Source organism: Grampus griseus, assembly GCF_964374135.1.
Source record: "Grampus griseus genome assembly, chromosome: 14".
Taxonomy (NCBI): domain Eukaryota; kingdom Metazoa; phylum Chordata; class Mammalia; order Artiodactyla; family Delphinidae; genus Grampus; species Grampus griseus.
This window is the reverse complement of record NC_139008.1, coordinates 64,742,469-64,762,039: the sequence shown is the minus strand read 5'-3', so window position 1 is coordinate 64,762,039 and position 19,571 is coordinate 64,742,469. Positions and strand designations below refer to the sequence as shown.

Below are 19,571 nucleotides of genomic sequence, written 5' to 3'. Positions count from 1 at the left end.
AGAGAACAAACGTATGGACACCAAGGAGGGAAAGTGGTGGTGGGATGAATTGGGAGATTGGGATTGACATATGTACACTAATATGTATAAAATGGATAACTAATAAGAACCTGCTGTATAAGAAAAATAAATAAAATTCAAAAATAAATAAAATGGGAAAAAAGACGTTCTGAATTTTAATAAAGTCAAATTTATCTATCTTTTCTGCCCCCAAGATTTTGAAGTTATTCTTTATATTATCTTTTTGAATCTCTACTGTTTTGCCTTTTATGTTAGCTCTCTATCTGGAATTGACTCCTGTGTGTGGTGTGAGGTAGGGTCAGTTCATTTTTTCCTAAGTACAATTAATTTTCCCAGCACCATTTATTGAATGGCACTTATTTTCAAATTGTGAACTCTTTTTTGGTGAAGTCTATCTAAGGTCCTGTTTCCAGCTCCACTGCTTGCTCATTGTGTACCTTGGACAAGTTGTATAACCTCTTTGTGCCTCAGTTTCCTTATCTTTAAAATAAGAATAATAGAGTTTTTGTCAGGAGTAAGTTAATTCATGTAATGTGTAGAACAGTGTGGCATTTAGAAAATGTTCAATAATGTTAGCTGTTGTTTAGCATTATTGTTCATTTCAGATTTCTAGGCACAGAGTGGAAGCTCAATATGCTCAACACAGTTGTAGAATTAATTTGGTTTTCAGGTCAAAACAGAATGGCTGACAGATAAGTGTTGCAGGAGATGCTTCCAAGTTGCTGTTTAATTTTAGCTGCTGCCTTAGACTATCTGCTGGAATGGAACTCCTCCCTGTAGTTCTTTGCAATCCTCACTACTCTCTTGCTTTGTTCATTTACTTTATCATCCTATAGGCATTTGATTTTCTGGTTCTAACTTTACCAAAGTTTTAAATATTACCTCTCCTAAACCAATAAATGACATACTGGGATATTGTCAGGATGGCCAGAAATTAACAAATGAGTTTGTAAGCAGGTAAAAACTAAAATCTGTTTCTAAGGCCGAATCATTCTTGGTCATAATGAATAAATTGATAATTGAAATTAAAAGATGAGATGAAATCCAAATCATTGAATATTTAGGCATCTACTGTGTGCTGAGTACTGTATTAGAAATTGCCACGTTGGTAATAGAAGAGAAAACTAGTTGACCAGCTTTATGAAATACTACAGAAGAGATCTTTTTACTTGTGATATGGAGCTATTTTCCAAGAGAGCATTTGGATGACAGAGAGGAAATATAGGCATTTATTCACTTGTCAAACATTTATTGAACCCTACCACATACATTGCGCTAGAACTTTGCAGAATACAAGGAGTAATCTACCCAGGATTTCATGTGGGGTGTATATATAACGTGTTATGGAGCTGGGGTATCAGAGGATGGCACCTCAGAGGTGGCCTTTAAGCAGGACTGCCAAAAACGGTTAGGATCTTCATACTTAGAGATGAGACAGTATTTTTACAGGCTGAGTGAAAGCATGAGTGTAGAGATGGGTGTTTAGGAGATAGTAAAGAGTCTAGTTTGGTTGTTGATCAGGACTGTCACAGGGCTGTTGTTGAAGTTGAGGCTGGAAATGGAGGTTGAACAACAGCAATAATAATAGCAGTAGCTCTCACTTTTTACATGTGTATTACTTGCCAGATAATGTGCCAGGAATTTCATAAGTGGCATTTCATTTAATCCTCACCAACAGCCCTGTGAGATAGGCACCAATTTTTATCCCCTTTTTATAGACAAAGAAACTGAGAAATAGAACTAACAATTGACAGAGAATGAATTTGGGTCTAGGCAGTCTAATTCCAAAGCCTGTATTCTTAGTCTCTGCATGCTATATACATGGAAGGCTTTGAATCCTTTTCAGTTCCAGGCTGAGAAGTTTGGAATTGTTTGACTAGGTAATGGGAAGTCATCTAAAGTTCTTGGCCATACGGTGACATAATGAAATCTGTACATTAGGAAAGTAAGCCTGGTCGTGGAGTGTAGGAGCAGCATGGGGAGAAAGGAGAGATGTGGAGCTAGTTTACTCGATCTCCTTCCTCACTAGATTGTTTGTTCCTATGGGCTGGGGCTATATGTCTCTGTCCGTCTCTCCCTTCCTTCAGCTCTGGTGTCTACTTATTGTGTTGTCTGGCACATTTATTTATTTCTAAAAATTTAATCTTTTTCTACCTTACCGTGTTCTAAAAACGACTTAAGGTCGCTGCCCAGGAGCTCAGTAAACATTTGCTGAGTTAATTAATAAATGACTAGAGGTATATATAGATGTGTACATAAAGGGAGTACTAAGGCTTTGTTGAAGGTAGTAAATGCAGCCTTATAATTTGGTGATAAGCTATGTTTTATATATAGGCCCTATAAAAGCAAAAGGCCAGAACCACATCTTTTTTAACTTGTGAAGAATTGTATATTCTGTGTCAGAATATTAACAATCAGTTAATATTAACTAAGTTAGAAACCCAAAAAGTCATAGAAACAGAGAGTAGTATAGAATAATGGTGATTGTCAGAGGCTGGGAGATGGGGGAAATGGGGAGATGTTTGTCAAAGGGTATAAACTTTCAGTTATAATATGGGTAAGTTTGGGGGATGTAACGTACAGCATGGTGACTATAGTTAACAGTACTGTATTATATACTTGAAAGTTGCTAAAAGAATAGATCTTAAATGTTTTCACCATACACCTAAAAATGGTAATTATGTGATGTGATGGATATGTTAACTAACCTTATTGTGATAATCAGTTCTCTATATATGTGTATCCATCTCATTGTATACCTTAAACCTACACAATATTGTATGTCAGTTATATCTCAATAAAGCTGGGAGAAAAACCATGTCAGTTTTAATAATATTAATGATCACCAAATTCAAAGGTTATTCATACTTTAAATAGATATTTAGCTTTGTGTTCAGCATTAATCAGCTGCAAATCCCCCCATACGCAAAGAGGCAACAAGTTACCAGTAACCAGCTGCTTTACTGACACTGAACCTGTTGAATATTAGTTCCATAGTACCATTTATGTACATTTTCTAAAGATCAGTCAGCAGCAGTCTCTCATAGGAAGAAATACTCGTTGCAAATTTGTGAATCAGATTCCTGTTTTGGATTTTACTTAGGGAAATTATTCATAAGATTAAGTCCCTTGCCGTAATTTTAAATGTTATTTGGAAGTAATTCTGTGTCCCTTCTGTAAGATACAGACTTTAAAAATTCAAACATTTGGAGAAATTCAAAGACACTGGTTAACTACCAAATACCAGTAAAGGTAGGAAGATGTTAGGTAAACCAGCATTTGAGTAAACTTAATAAGACAAGTCAATGGACCTTAAATAGTGGATTTATTAAGTAAACATTCTTTTCCATTGTGGATATTAGCTGTCGGTAGTATGTACATATACGTGCATGCACATATCGATGTGAAATATATTGATATAATTAATATAAGTACATTTGAATTTAGAGATGTTTCCTAAAGAAAATGAACCTTCATCTGAGTTCTTTTAGGTTATGTTTAACTCTTCAGTCTATGTGGAGATAACTCATTCAGAAGCATTACAATCAGAATGAATAACTGTGTAGAAAAAGTCAGTATATGTTGACTGCCTACCACTGTGGAGGGCTGTATACAGTTGATTAGTTTCTACCTTCCAAGAATCGAATTCCTTTGGGGAAGTGAAGTGAACATAAAAAGAGGGGAAAGCGTGTTTTAAATGAAGTAGTACGTGCTGTGGGAGTCCAGGAGAGATCACTTCTACTTGGAGAATCAGGGAAGACTTCTAGAAAAGGTGGTGTATTAGTTTCCTAGGGCTGCCATAACAAACTACCACAAACTGGGTGACTTAAAACAACAAAAATTTATTCTCTCACAGTTCTTGAGGCTAGAACCTGAATTCGAGGTGTCAGCAGGGCCACGTTCCCTCTGAGACTTCCATCAATTCTTTTTAAATTTATTTATTTATTTTTGACTGTGTTGGGTCTTTGTTGCTGTGCGCAGGCTTTCTCTAGTTGCAGGGAGCGGGAGCTACTCTTCATTGTGGTGTGAGGGCTTCTCTTGTTGCAGAGCACGGGGTCTAGGCGCACAGGCTCAGTAGTTGTGGCTCACGGGCTTAGTTGCTCTGTGGCATGTGGGATCTTCCTGGACCAGGGCTCAAACCCATGTCCCCTGCATTGGCAGACGGATCCTTACCACTGTACCACCAGGGAAATCACGAGACTTCCATCAATTCTTGACAATTCTTGGTTTGCGACTACATCACTCTAGTCTCTATCTCTGTTGTCACAGGCATTCTACCTGTGTCTCTGTCTCTGTGTGCAAATTTCTCTCTTATAAGGGCACCAGTCATATTGGATTGGGGGTCTACCTCATCTTAACTAATTGCATCTGTACTGATTCTATTTCCAAATCAGGTCACATTCTGTGGTACTGGGAGTTAGTACTTTAAATATCTTTTGGGGAGACAGTTCAACTTAAAACAGGTGACATGATACAGAAGTATTAAATTTAAATTTACTTATTAAATGGAAGAGTAAAATTGCAACAAAATGAGTTAGGGAAAAAAGAACCAGAGGAATGATGGACACAGGAAAGCATAAGGAATGTTTAGGAAATGAGATAGAGAAGTCTGGTTTGCTGGTATATTGAGGAGTTGTGAGGAGATGAAACCAGAGTATTGTATTGGGTCCTAGACATCAGATCTAGGATATTTGAATGCTGCTGAGTGGGTAGTGTGTGGCAGCAGTATAGCCCTGCAGAATTTTGAAATGGTGTATAACTAATTCAGACTTTGGATAATTAATGCAAGCTTTAGGAAGATTCTACGATCAGATGAACATGGATGAGTAGACACCCTAAAGAAAAACAGATGGTCAGTGATTTAACACACCCAGCCTCCCTCATTTGCCTATGCCAGTAACTTTTCACCAAGACCGTCAAGATATTCCTCATATGTAAAAAACAAAAACACCACAACAAATGAGAGTTTACTAGCCTCTTGGTCAGTCATCTGTGGGCATTGAGATACATCTGCTTTTTAAGATCTCTATTCTATTCAAAAGCCTCTCTATGGATTTAAATATTGATAATCATGTTGTTCTTCATTTTCTTTCAAATCTTTCTTCAAAATCACCTATTTTCCATCGTATTTTTTACCTCTTGATTTTTCTCTGAACGCTTTTCAGTTTTTCCATCTCTTTTTAAAACATCTGACTAATGGAAAGAATTGAGGAAGATTATGTACTATCCAAGCCAATGATACCTTCTTTTTCTGTGTCTTTTAAATGATAGTTATGTTGACTTTTGTCCACAATAGGACTGTATTCAAATTGTCAATATTCATTCAAATTGTGGTCAGCAGTGCTCAGGTGCTTTTCCTTATTTGTGCCCAGGCATTTCTTCCTGATTCTATATTTTCATTGCTTATATTTTCTCTAAGAGCATGTGTTTTTATGAAATTTCTAAAATTATGTTTAAATATTACAGACAAACACATAACGTCCTAGTCATCATATGCATACAGTCTTTTCATATAGTTTTTTTTTTTTTTTTTTTTTTTGCGTTACGCGGGCCTCTCACTGTTGTGGCCTCTCCCGTTGCGGAGTACAGGCTCCGGACGCGCAGGCCCAGCGGCCATGGCTCATGGGCCCAGCCGCTTCGCGGCATGTGGGATCTTCCCGGACCGGGGCACGAACCCGTGTCCCATGCATCGGCAGGCGGACTCTCAACCACTGTGCCACCAGGGAAGCCCTCATATAGTTTTTTATAGTCTTCTTTCATTTGGCCTTATATTGATATACTTTTCCACATGTCTATATAGTTAACATTTTTAATGAATAGATAATAAAGTTTAAATACTCTCTGGTTATTTGGCATTTGTATGATTTCCAGTATGTTTTTATTTTTGATTTGCAATTCTAAATTATACTGCTGTAACACCTTTTTATAACCGCCCCCCCCTAATTTTTTTCTTAGAGTATGTTCCCTAAAATAATTCAGTTAGGTCTAAGGATATCACTTTTTAGCCATATTGTTATTCTGTAGAACAACTACCAGTTGTTAATATTAGATTTTATAATTTTTTTCTTCTAGTATAATAGTGGTGTGTCACAGTTTTGTGAGAGTTTTGATATTTTAAATGTTTTATTATGAAAAATTCCAAACATACCAAAAACACACTACCAGAAATAGTACAATGAACACCCTTATTCAGCATGTTGCCATATGCTTACTTATATACTTATTATGTTAAGCCTTTTAAAAATAAAGACATTGGACTTCCCTGGCAGTCCAGTGGTTAGGACTTGGTGCTTCCAATGCCAGGGGTGTGGGTTCGATCCCTGGGTCAGGGAGCTAGGATCCTGCATGGCGTGTGGTGTGGCCTCCAAAAAATTTTTTTAAAAATTAAAAAAAATAAAAATAAAATTGGCATCATAGTATTATGCCTTTAAATACTGTAGCATGTATCTCTTACAAATAAGAACATTTTCCTACATTATCACAACACCGTTATCATACTGAACAAAATTATCATTAATTCCTTAATGTTTCTAACATTAAGTCTATATTTGTTTCTCCAGTTGTCTCCATAATGACATAACTGCCTGGTTCAAAGTGGAATCAAATTAAGAACTATGCATTGTATCTGTATGTTGCTGTTTTTGTAGTCTTTTTTTTTTTAAACCTAGAACAATTCTCATTTCTTGTCTGCTTCCTCACCTTTTTTCCCCCCATGGCACTGATTTGTTGAGATCCGAGCAGTTTTCTTGTTGTATGTCCCACATCCTGGATATATCTGATTGTTTTCTTTTTTAAAACTTTATTTATTTATGGCCGTGTTAGGTCTTCGTTGCGGCACGTGGGATCTTTGTTTACATGCGGGCTCTTTTTTTTTTTAATAATTCCATTTTTTTCCTTAATTTTTATTTTATCTTATTTTTGGCTGTGTTGGGTCTTCATTGCTGCATGTGGGCTTTTCTCTAGTTGCGGTGAGGGGGACCTACTCTCCTTTGTGGTGCGTGGGCTTCTGTTGTGTTGGCTTCTCTTGTTGCAGAGCACGGGCTCTAGGCGCATGGGCTTCAATAGTTGTGGCACGCAGGTTCCATTGTTGTGGCTCACGGGCTCTAGAGCTCAGGCTCAGTAGATGTGGCGCACGGGCTTAGTTGCTCCGCGGCATGTAGGATCTTCCCGGACCAGGGCTCGAACCCATGTCCCCTGCATTGGCAGGCGGATTCTTAACCACTGTGCCACCAGAGAAGCCCTACATGCGGGCTCTTAATTGAGGCATGCATGTGGGATCTACTTCCCCGACCAGGGATCAAACCCAGGCCCCCTGCATTGGGAGCACGGAGTCTTGACCACTGGACCACCAGGGAAGTCCCTTAACTTGTTCTTTTGTTGTTGTATTTCCCTAAACTGGAAGGTTTAAGACTTGATTAGATTCTAGCTAAACATTTCGGCAAAAATATTTAATAAATACTCTTTACATTGCATCATATCCTGAGGTGCATAAATGTCTTGTTGTCCCACTATTGATGATAACTTTGATCAAAGGGTTAAGGTTGTGACTGCCAGATCTCTCCATTGCGAAGTTGCATTTTTTTCTTTTGTGACTATCAATTTTTTTTAAAATTTTTATCAATGATGAGTATTTTTCAATCTTGTTTGAACCAGTTTTTCATATCATTTGACCCTTTGTTCAGTGTAGATTTGATATTTTCAAGTTTGTACTATATATTTTAAAATTTTATACAGTGTAATAAAGAATGGTGCGTTGTTATAAAAGATAAATTTCAAGTTTCAAAATATAACTAAAATCAAATGTAATTTAACAAAAAAAAATAAACCTTACATATTGCAAATATGTAATAGAGGGCATTTCTTTGACAGAATTTTGTGATGAGTCATGTTTGCTATTTTAAAAATCATTCTAGGGACTTCCCTGGTGGCGCAGTGGTTAAGAATCCTCCTGCCAATGCGGGGGACATGGGTTCAATCCCTGGTCTGGGAAGATCCCACATTGCCATGGAGCAACTAAACCCATGCGCCACAACTGCTGAGCCTGTGCTCTAGAGCCCGAGAGCCACAACTGCTGAACCCATGTGCCACAGCTACTGACACACGTGCGCCTAGAGCCCATGCTCCACAACGAGAAGCCACCACAATGAGAAGCCCACATGCCTCAACGAAGAGTAGACCCCCCTCACCACAGCTAGAGAAAGCCCATGTGCAGCAATGAAGACACAATGCAGCCAAAAATAAATAAATTACTTAATTTTTTTTAAAAAAAGCATTCTAAGCAGGCAAAAATTGAGAAACATAAAGGTCTTGAATAAAAGATTTCTCTTATTTTTCTTTTTGAAATGGAGATAAATCCTGAATTCATAAGTTGTTTTACAAACCCACCCCAGAAGCACTCGGAATTTATTTTTGTTTCTTGTCCTCTTGAGTGTTTCATTTGGCTGTCTTTTATATACCAATTCTTTATCAATTTTAAATAGCTATTTTTTTCTGTCATTCCTATTATAGATTTTTTTAATTCCATTTTCTGCTGCAAATAATGCTCAAATAGGATTTTCCTTTCAAACCACAAAGGCAGTATAGGCTTATTGAACAAGTTGGGTCTCATCTGAGGTGCACAAAGAGAAAGCCAACCATCCCCTCCTCTCCAGTTCACATCCTCCAACATATCCAACTAGCCTAATGTGATTCTTCCATGTTTTTCTCTATGCTCTTAGAAACACAAATATACATACTGATTCATATTCTGTCTTATTTTGTAAGATTTTCATGATGCCATATGCATTATACTACAACTTCTGTTTTTTACTTTATAGGGTATCATACGTTTTCTTCCATATCATTAAACAGATATCTAATTCATTTTTTTGTGCTGCATAATACTCCATTTATGTAGATTTATCTCAATGGGCATTCAGGTTGTTTCCAATTTTTTTTCCCATCACAAACAGTAGACATTTTTATACATATATCTTTAAGAAGTGAAGCTTTTACTTCTGTAGGATAAATTCCCAAGTATGGGTTATTTCAATATTATGAACTGCCAGGTTATTTTCCATAAAGGTGGTTGCAGTTCTTATTCCCACTGGCCCTGGATAACAGGTATCTGTTTAGTTTTTGCCTATCAGCTGGGTGAAAAGTGTTTTCTTATTTTAATGTTCGTTTCCCTGACCATTAATAAATTGTGTACATTCATTGTCCAATTTGCATTCCCTATTCTGCAAATCATCTTTGCCAATCCTTTAACTTATTTTTCTCTTGGGTTGTTAATTTTTTACTTTTTAATCAGTTTGGGGATACTTTTGTGTATTTCGGGTATTAACCCCTTTTTTGTCACATTGTGCAAGTATATTATCCCAGCCTTTCATTTGGCTTTTGACTTTGTGGTTTCTTTGACATATAGACTATTTTAAATATCTAATCATGTCTGTCAGTCTTTTTCTTTATGATTTCTAGGTTCCTGTCTTGTTCACCACCATTCCACTGAAGTTAATAATTCTTCTAAATTTTTTTCTATATTTTTGTTTTGTTAATTTTTTTTTTTTTTTTTTTTTTTGCGGTACGCGGGCCTCTCACTGTTGCGGCCCCTCCTGTTGCAGAGCACAGGCTCCGGATGCGCAGGGTCAGCAGCCATGGCTCACGGGCCCAGCCGCTCCGCGGCATGTGGGATCTTCCCAGACCCGGGACACGAAATCGTGTCCCCTGCATCGGCAGGCGGACTCTCAACCACTGTGCCACCAGGGAAGCCCTGTTTTGTTAATTTTTAACCTTAATTTTGTTTTTCTTGTTTTTGCAACTGGGGCAGAAATTTATTTCTTTGTTTTTTAATATAAATGAACCTGTTTATTATGCCATTGAATTTCTTCTCCTGATCAAAAAATTATCTCTTCTTCATTATTTACGGATAAGATTATTTTAAGAAATCTCTCTTGAATTTTGAAAAAATGTTTTTCTGGTTGTTCCAAGTCAGTTTGGATGCTCTACCTATGTTTGAAAATAATAGTGTATTCATCTAATAACAGTTCTGTCTGCAGGTTTGCCAAGTGTATTCTGGGTCATCAATAATGATGAAATGGTAGCTACAGGCTAGCTGTAGCTGAAAGCTGATCTGAGGACTCCAGTGTTTGATTTTAAAAGAAAGTGACAATTGTAAGAGCATAAAGCAAAAAAAAAAAAAAAGGCCTGACAAAACTGTGAATGCACCTGACCCTCTGTATCCGTGGGTTCCTCATCTGCATATTCAACCAACCAGGGATTGAAAACATTCCCCCCCAAAAAATTCCAGAAAGTTCCAAAGAGCAAAACTTGAATTTGTCAAGTTTTTGGAAACTATTTACATTGTATTTACAACTATTTACATATCATTTACATTGTGTTAGGTATTATAGGTAATCTAGAGATGACTTACAGTATATGGGTAGGATGTGCTGTTATATGCAAATACTACAGCATTTTATATAAGGGACTTGAGCATCTGCAGATTTTAGTTTTGCAGGGCGGTCCTGGAATCAATACCCCATGGATACCGAGGGATGACTCTGTGTTAAAACAGTGCAGAAGAAGAAACACTGGCAGACTCTTAGAATGATGGCCTAAGGACTTTTGTAATTTAGAGCCCAGATTTCATGATTTAAGTTTCTTGTTAGAAACTTAATAGAGAAAAAAAGCCATTGTTCTCTCAAGTTGTCTTCAACACTTTCTTCAGGCAAGGCAACATTCATTATCATTATATAACCTGCTTTTCTAGTGCTTTTAAAATGAAGTATTTCTTTTGTAAAGAAGTGTCATACATAAAATGAAAGACTTCCCTACAACTAAGAAGCTTTGGACAAATTGTTTACTCGGGCCTTAATTTTTTTGTCTGTTCCATGCAGGTATTGGACTGGATGATTACCAAGGGACCTCTAATGGTGCTCGGTCTCATCAAGTTATATTTAGGAAATTTTTAAAAAATTACTTCCTAGATTGTAGGATTTAGTCAGCTTTTCAATGTCATTTGTATATTACAGCATGGGTTAAAAGACTGGAATTCCCTTTTTTTTTTTTTTGCCACTCTGTGCAGCATGCAGGATCTTAGTTCCCCAACCAGGGATCGAACCTGTGACACCTGCATTGGGAGTGCGGAGTCTTAGCCATTGGACTGCCAGGGAAGTCCCCCTGCATTGTTTTTCGACTGAAGCTTTATTATGAATGAAAGAAAGTGGTGGTTCACAGTTAGAACATGACATATAAAGTAGTTTTTCTTTACATTTTACTTTATCCATTTACTGTGCTATCTAACAAGATAGGAAAACTCTCATTGAACCTCTGACTTAATCTGTTAGTTTATATTGTACTCAATTAAAATTATTAACTACAGTTGACCCTTGAACAACATGGTCTGACTGTGCCAATTCACTTATACACAGATTTTTTTTTTCAATAAATACATAGTACAGTACATCCACAGTTGGTCGAATCCATGGATATAAAACCACAGATATGGAGGGCTGGCTGTAAACTTATACTCAAATTTTTGAATGCTTCTGGGGTCAGAGCCCCTAACTCCTACGTTGTTCAAAGCTCAACTGTAGGGCTTCCCTGGTGGCACAGTGGTTGAGAGTCCACCTGCCGATGCAGGGGACACGCGTTCGTGTCCCGGTCCGGGAAGATCCCACATGCAGCGGAGCAGCTGGGCCCGTGAGCCATGGCCGCTGGGCCTGCGCATCCGGAGCCTGTGCTCCGCATCGGGAGAGGCCACAACAATGAGAGGCCCGCATACCGCAGAAAAAAAAAAAAAAGGTCAACTGTATATATCTGTGTTAGCATGAGTAGTTTTAGGGATTTCAAATTTTGCATTTCACAGATTTATTTTTTGTTTCTTATACTAAAATGTCAGGATTGAAATGAAGATTTAATGTTAATATTCCCTAATCTCTTAAATTGTCTATTATCCCTACCAAGAGCAAACCAGGGTTGTTACAGTAGTGAAATGCCAGTCTCCTTGACAGGCATTTTGTTGATCTTTTCAGGGCACTAAGTTTCTATGATTTGGCTGGAGGTTTGCATAAATTTTCCGTTGGGAACCCTGGACTTGGGAACAGGAAGCATGTAAGAGTTTTATAAGAATCTTATAAGAGGGTGTAGGGAGGATGGAATTGGATCTTAAATTAAGTTGTGCCATAGCAAATTGTCTTTCACAGTTCACATTTAACTATTTATTAATATACTTTAAAAAATGCCTTATCCTGAAACATTTAAGGTTATGTGGTTAAAAGGCCAACTTAATTTTTTTTTTTTTTTTTTGCGGTACGCGTGCCTCTCATTGTCGTGGCCTCTCCCGTTGCGGAGCACAGGCTCCGGACACGCAGGCTCAGCAGCCATGGCCCACGGCCCCAGCCACTCCGCGGCATGTGGGATCCTCCCGGACCGGGGCACGAACCCGTGTCCCCTGCATTGGCAGGCGGACTCCCTACCACTGTGCCACCAGGGAAGCCCCAGCTTAATTTTTAAAATACTATAAGTGTAATATCCAGACCTAGGCATTCATGAAAATATTATTTAAATTATCCTTTCCACAATTTTTTTGTTTCTTATATAGTAACTTCAGGAGCAGGAAACTGTTTAGCAGAGTGCCTGGTACATAGTAGGTGGTTGGTAAACGGAGGTTGAACAAATGCATCCATTGCAAGTATTCAAATAACAGTAGATTAGAAATTAAGAAAAAAGAAATTATGAGGAACTTTTTTTTTAAGGAATTTTATTGATTGATGGATGGATTGATTGATTTTATTTGGTTGTGCCAGGTCTATTTGGTTGTGCCAGGTCTTAGTTGCAGCAGGTAGCCTCCTTAGTTGTGGCATGCGAACTCTTAGTTGTGGCATGCATGTGAGATCTAGTTCCCTGACCAAGGATTGAACCCGGGCCCCCTGCATTGGAGCACACAGTCTTAACCACTGTGCCACCAGGGAAGTCCCTGTGAGGGACTTATTTTTTTTATATATAAATTTATTTATTTTATTTTATTTATTTTTGGCTGCGTTGGGTCTTTGTTGCTACGCGCAGGCTTTCTCTAGTTGTGGTGAGCGGAGGCTACTATTCGTTGCGCTGCACGGGCTTCTCATTGCAGTGGTTTCTCTTGTTGCAGAGCACAGGCTCTAGGCACACAGGCTTCAGTAGTTGTGGCCCACAGGCTCAGTAGTAGTGGTGCACGGGCTTAGTTGCTCCGTGGCATGTGGGATCTTCCTGGACCAGGGCTTGAACCCGTGTCCCCTCCATTGGCAGGCGGATTCTTAACCACTGTGCCACCAGGGAAGCCCCCTGTGAGGGACTTCTTTACACATATATTTTCTATTTAAAAAATAGCTTGTGCTCTGCAAGTCTGAAATGATTTCAAAATATAAAGTTAAACTCATGCAAAAAAAGTCTTATGGTGGTGGTGGAAAAGTATCAAGGGTATTGTTATTAGCCATATTTGAGAGGGAGACATCTTGCACCTAGACAACAAATCTAGGAGATTTGTATTTGACACAAGCTGAAGAATATGCTTGTGTTTATGAATCAGATGCCAGAGGAATTCTAGGATTCTTATTTTACAAAGCTACTTAAAACATTTGAGTAGAGATATTATTTGTTAATGTGAAAGCATATAGAAAATAATTATATTTCCTGATAAACAGTCTTTGAGTTTTCTTAAATCTAGAAGGAACCTGTGATTCTCTTTAGCGCTAGCTTAGTGATCCATCCTCTCATTTTATAATTTAGGTGTCTTAGGCACAGAGAGATTGTACCCTGCTCCAAATCATACAACTTTATGAGAAGGTCACAACTAGAACTTGGGGCACACTCATCCTGCCATGCTCAGCCTGGCTCTTTTTCCTTTCTGTCAACCTGTGTTTCATTATTATAAATAATGCTAGTCTGTTCTCAAGATTTATTCAGTTAATTTTACTACTAATCATTTGACATTTGTATTGAAGCATAAAAAATGGATACTGCAGTTAGGAAATCATTGGATGAGCATTAGACTTTATTTAATTTCCTTATATGGGTGGTGCAACAGCTGCGATGGTGCACAGTTGTGAACCCAGGACATCTGTGTTTCCCATTTATTTGTTTCCTTGTTTGTTTTTTGCAGTAGTTGCATGTAATAAAATTTTTTTTCAGAGAATAAGGAGAGTAAATGTTAAATTTAAAAGTTTAATATTATTAGCATATTTACAGTTTTACAACAGAAAGAGTAGGAAAATGACAAGAAGGACTAAGTCTGTAGCTAATGACATATGTGACCTAGGGCAAATCATGTAACTAGGGCAAATCATGTAAAAGAGGTTTACTAACCTCTGTGGGACTGTTTTCTGCTACCTTCTTAATTAGAATTCTTCAGGGGTTCTGCCCAGGACAAATGTATCTGTTTTTTGATATTTGTTACTTGAAGTATAACACACATAATGCGAAGTGCACAAATCATAAGGATAATGAATTATAAAAAGAACATACTTGTATGACCACTGCTGTTGTATTTTGAAAAAGCTTCCTTGGTGATTATGATAAGCTTTCCTTTAAAAGAAATCACTGGACTTGAGGCTGTAGGTAATCTCATGTCTTTCACAACTCTTTCTAGAGTGAAATTAACAGAAACAGTGATAGAAGGAATTTGGCCAGTCACAAAAATTTGCTTTGAATAGGTTTATTGGGATTATATATTAAGTCTTCTGATGTTTTTCTTCTTCCTCTTTGCCCTTTTTCCTTTCTGTCTAGGTCCTGGATGGAATGGAGAGGGGTCCTACTCAACTTCTGACTATCTTTTCTGAGAGTGGTCAGAGAGTTCTTAAACAGGTCTGTTGATTCTGTAGTACACAAATGCAAGTTCGAGTTATAAAAGATTTGGATTCAGCCTAAACAAAGAATTGAATTAGGAAGTAGACTTTTTTTAAAAAAAGAAGCCATTTTGATCTCAGTGTCCACAGGGTATTTTACTTCGGCAAGCTGCATTTGGCATGTGGATTGGACCCAAAGTGACTGAATTAAATAAGAGCTGCTTAATATAAAAGCAGTTGTTATATCTTTATCAGTTATGCTGAATATATATAATATGGCAGAATTCTTTATTGGTTCCATGGAAAGTACCAGGAAAAGATGAAAAGGTGAATATCTCAGTTGTCTGTGATTCTGGTGGGTGATGGAGGCATGGATAAATCCAAGAAGGAAAATAATTATATGGCCCTCTTTCTAATGTTCTCAGAATTCATAACATTGGGGTAAAACAAAGCTACCTTTACCTTGCATATCTCTGGTTAAGGGAAGGGCAAGTATATATGGGTTTTGTTTGTTTGTTTTCTTTTCTTTTACCCTTGTCTGCATCACCATGAATGAACTTTATCATTATTCAGACCGATAAAAACTCAAGCTTAGTGATTTCCCAAACTTGTCTTTACATTGGAATCACCTTTGGAGCTTTGCAAAGTACTAATGTCTTTGTTCCCCCTCCCTACCACCACCCCCCACCCTAGATTGTGGGGGTATGGCCTGGGAATTTTTAGAAGATCCCAAGGTGATTCTAAAGTGCTGCCAAGTTTGGGAATCACCGTTTTAGCTAGTTAAAGCAGATCTGGCCACTACGCACCTTGTGAATTTTTTTGCGTAAATATTTGGATAAATATATAAATAAGGGATAAATATTTTGTTTTAGAATCCTGTACTTTAAACCTAAATTTTTACTAGAATGAAAGCTCTGTAAAAGCAGGTACCATGTCTATATTTTTTTCACCATTATATCTTTAGCATTTAGAACAATAACTAACATGTGCTATATGCTTAAATATTTGTTGAATGAGTGGATGAACCTATTAGTCTCTAGTGAGCTGAGAGTATGCTTTTACCTAATACTCGAGTGGTCTGAGGTATAGAGTGGGGTGGTGGTGGTAGTGAAGAGCCCAGCCTCTATGACTAATTGACCGGGCTCCAGTCACAGCTCTGTCACTTACTAGCTGTAAAACCTTAAACAAGTTACTTCTCTAATACCTCAGTGTCCTCATTTGTACAAGGGGGGTAATAGAATCTATTACATGGGGTTTTGGGGGGAACTAATTGAGTTAATAATACAAAGTGCTTAGAACAGTGCCTTGCACATAATAGTGTTCTGTAACTTTTAGCTACTGTAGAATTCAAGACACTCCAGATTCTCGGTAGTTTGAATAATTTAAATATAGAGTGTTGTATGGGGGCTAAGGTAGAATAATGGAATCAGCTGCATTAGATGTAGTTAAAGAAGACTTGACAAAGAAGGTTATTATTATTATTATTATTTTTGGTCAACTTAATGAGGTATAATTTACATACAGTAAACTGCACCATTTAAAAGTGAAACATGTTTCAGTGAATTTTGACAGATGTTCTTATTAGTTTACAGTATTTATTATGAAACACCTGTCACAACCAAGATACAGAAAATTTCCATCTTCCTAAGAAATTCCTTATATTCCCTGCAGTCTGTCCCTCCTAGCCCCTCCACCTATATATTGCTTTGCATTTTCCAGAACTTATGTAAATGCATTGATACATTATGTTCTGTTATGAGTCTAGCTTCTTTCACTCAGCAGAATGATTTTTTTTAATGAAAATGACTAACATTTATTGAGCATTTAATACATGCCAGATATGGCTCTAAATTTCTTTTTTCTTTTTTTATTATAGCTGGTGTTTATTGAGCTTTTATAGTGGGCCAACATTAGTCTAAACATTTTATTTTATTTTATTTTTCAACAGAATGATTTTGATATTTATCCATGTTGTTGCATGTGTCAGTGGTTCATTCCTTTTGAATGAGTAGTGTTTTGTTGTATGGGTATACCATGCTTGTTTATCTGTTCACCTGTGATAGACAGTTGAGTTGTTTCCAGTATTTGATGATTGTGAATAAAGCTACTGTAAGCATTTTTGTGCAAATCATTGTATAGATATATTTTCACTTATTCTGGAGTAAATCCCTAACAGTTGTACTGCTAGGCTGTATGGTGTATCTAACTTGTTAAGAAACTGCCAAATAATTTAAAAAGAAGTGAATGTTCAGCAGGATTTCCAGGGAGGGTGCATTAGTTATCTATTGTTGCATAACAAATTACCACAGATTTAGCAGCTTAAAACAACACACATTTATTAGGGCACAGTTTCCATGGGTCAGGAATCTGGCTTAGGTGGGCCCTCTGTTTCAGGGTCTCTTACAGGCAGCAGTCAAGGTGTCAGCCAGGACTGGAGTCTCATCTCAGTGATTGACTGAAGACGGATTTCCTCTAAGCTTACTTGGTTGTTGGCAGAATTAACTTCCTCAAGGGATGTTGGATTTAAGGCCTTGGTTTCTCACTAGCTACTGGTTGTCAGTTTCTTGCCTTGTAGCCTCTCCAACATGGCAAGCTGAGAAGGCAGTAGAGCCTCCTAGGGAGATGAAAGTCTCATTCTTTTATAACCTAATCATGGACGTGCTGTCCCATCACTTTTGCTGTATTTTTTTGGTTAGAAGTAAGTCACTAGGCCATCCCTCAGGGGGAAGAGGGGGCAGGGGAGATTACACGAGGGCATGAATACCAGGAGGCTGGGATAATTGGTGGCCATATTAGAAGTCTGTCTACCACAGAAGACATGGCTTAGTGCCAGGCTGGGACTAAATGGGACATTAAAAAGAGTGGTGGTGGTGAGGAGTAGTTTGTGAAATTTTCTTTACGTTCCCTGTATCAAACTATATCTCTTTCTTCCTTCTGTCTTTCACATCAGCTTCTTTCCCCTTCAAGAGCAGATACATAACACAAAGATCATTCTCACAATGAGATTTTAATCTTGAGTGGGTTTTGTGTGTGTGTGTGCGTGCCTGTGTGTGTGTGTGTGTTTAAAGATTCAATTAAGGCCTCTCCCTGTATCATTTAGTGTTTATATACATGTGTATTTTTTAAAAAAACATTTTGTCGTGGAAATTGAGACAGATATGAAAGGAGAATACTATCATGAACCCCCATGTACCTTTCACCCAGCTTCCACAATTTATTTTTTACTAATCTTATATCTAAAATTTACATACAGTAAGATGCACTAATTTTATGTGTACAGTTTTCATTGGAACAGATGTATATATCCCCACAATCAAGATATAGACCATTTTCACTCCAAAGGTACCTCATCCCTGTGCAATCAGTCCCCACCCCAGTCTCAGGCAAGCACCCATCTGATGTCTGTTACTGTAGGTTGGTTTTGCCTGTTCTAGAATATCATAGAAATATTCTTTTGATCACCATGAAGTTTTTGAGATTCATTCATGTTGTTGCCTGTATCAGCAGTTCAGAGTTCTTCAGACTTGGCACTGTGGACATTTTGGACAGGATAATTCTTTGTCTTGGAGATTGTCCTGTGCATTGTGGGTTATTTAGCAGTATTCCTGACCGTTGTCCACTAGAAGCCATTAGCACTCCCCTCCCCATTTCTAAGAATCAGAAATGTCTCCAGACGTTGCCAGATGTCCAATAGGGGACCAAATCTCCTCCCTACACTGGTTGAGAATCCTTTCAGTAGTTGATCCTGTTTATTATTTGGCAGTATTCTATTGTAGGGATATACTTCAGTTTATCCATTTGCTAACTGATAGACATTTGATTTGTTTCGTTTACTTTCAGTTGAGGCTATTGTAGATAAAGTTGCTATTAATTTTCATAGGCAAGTCTTTGTGTAGACATGTTTTCATTTATTTGGGGTAAATACCTAAGAGTGAGATTGCTGGGTCTTCTGATAAGAAACTTTATAACTTTAAACTGCCAAATTGTTTGTACCTTTTTACATTCCCACCATATGAGAGTTTCAGTTGCTCTGCATCTTTGTCAACATTTGATATTATCATTCTTTTTAATTTCAGCCATTATAGCAGGTGTAGCTTTAATTTGCATTCTCCTGATGATCAATGATGTTGAACATCTTTTCGTGTGCTTATTGTAATGTATCTGTTCAAATCTTCTGCCCATTTTTTATTGGGTTGTTTGTCTTATTATTGAGTTTCCTTTGTCTTTTTCCCAACATGTGTACCAACATTAAGAAAATTGAAATAATGAATCAGTTTTATATACTTCTTATATTTAAAATGTGAACATTTCCCATGATGTTAAGTATTCCTGAAAACATGAATTTTAATGGAGAAGCAGTATTTGAGTACATTTAAATTGATTAACCACTTCTGCTGTAGAGCCTTGAGCTAGCTTCCAGTTTTTCACTATTATTAATATTTTGATAAACACCTTCAAATATAAATCTTTAACCACATCTCTCATTATTTATTGAGTTAGATTCCTAGAGGTTAGGATTAGTTATGATGTTAAGGAGAATGAACATGTAAAAGCAAAATATGAATGTTAATCTATTTCATTGTACCTTTGCCACATTTGAGTATTTCATTTTAAAAATATTTGCCATTTGATGTTGGAAGAAAGGCATATTTCATCTGCTTTTTTTTGATTACTTATGAAATGAAAAAACTTTTCATATAGTTATTGATGATTTTTATTTCTAATTTTATAAATTTTCCATTTGGGGGGCCA

General features: G+C 37.3%; 1 protein-coding gene across 3 annotated transcripts in view; it reads left to right on the top strand.

Moving 5' to 3' along the window:
- The window catches only part of NCOA6 (nuclear receptor coactivator 6), a 97,205-nt gene that overhangs the window by 4,915 nt on the left and 72,719 nt on the right, over positions 1-19,571 (top strand). For all 3 annotated transcript variants that reach the window (XM_082670248.1, XM_082670247.1, XM_082670249.1), the window contains exon 2: positions 14,761-14,838. The gene's annotated coding sequence lies outside the window, so the exon portion shown is untranslated. The remainder of the gene's footprint in view (positions 1-14,760; positions 14,839-19,571) is intronic.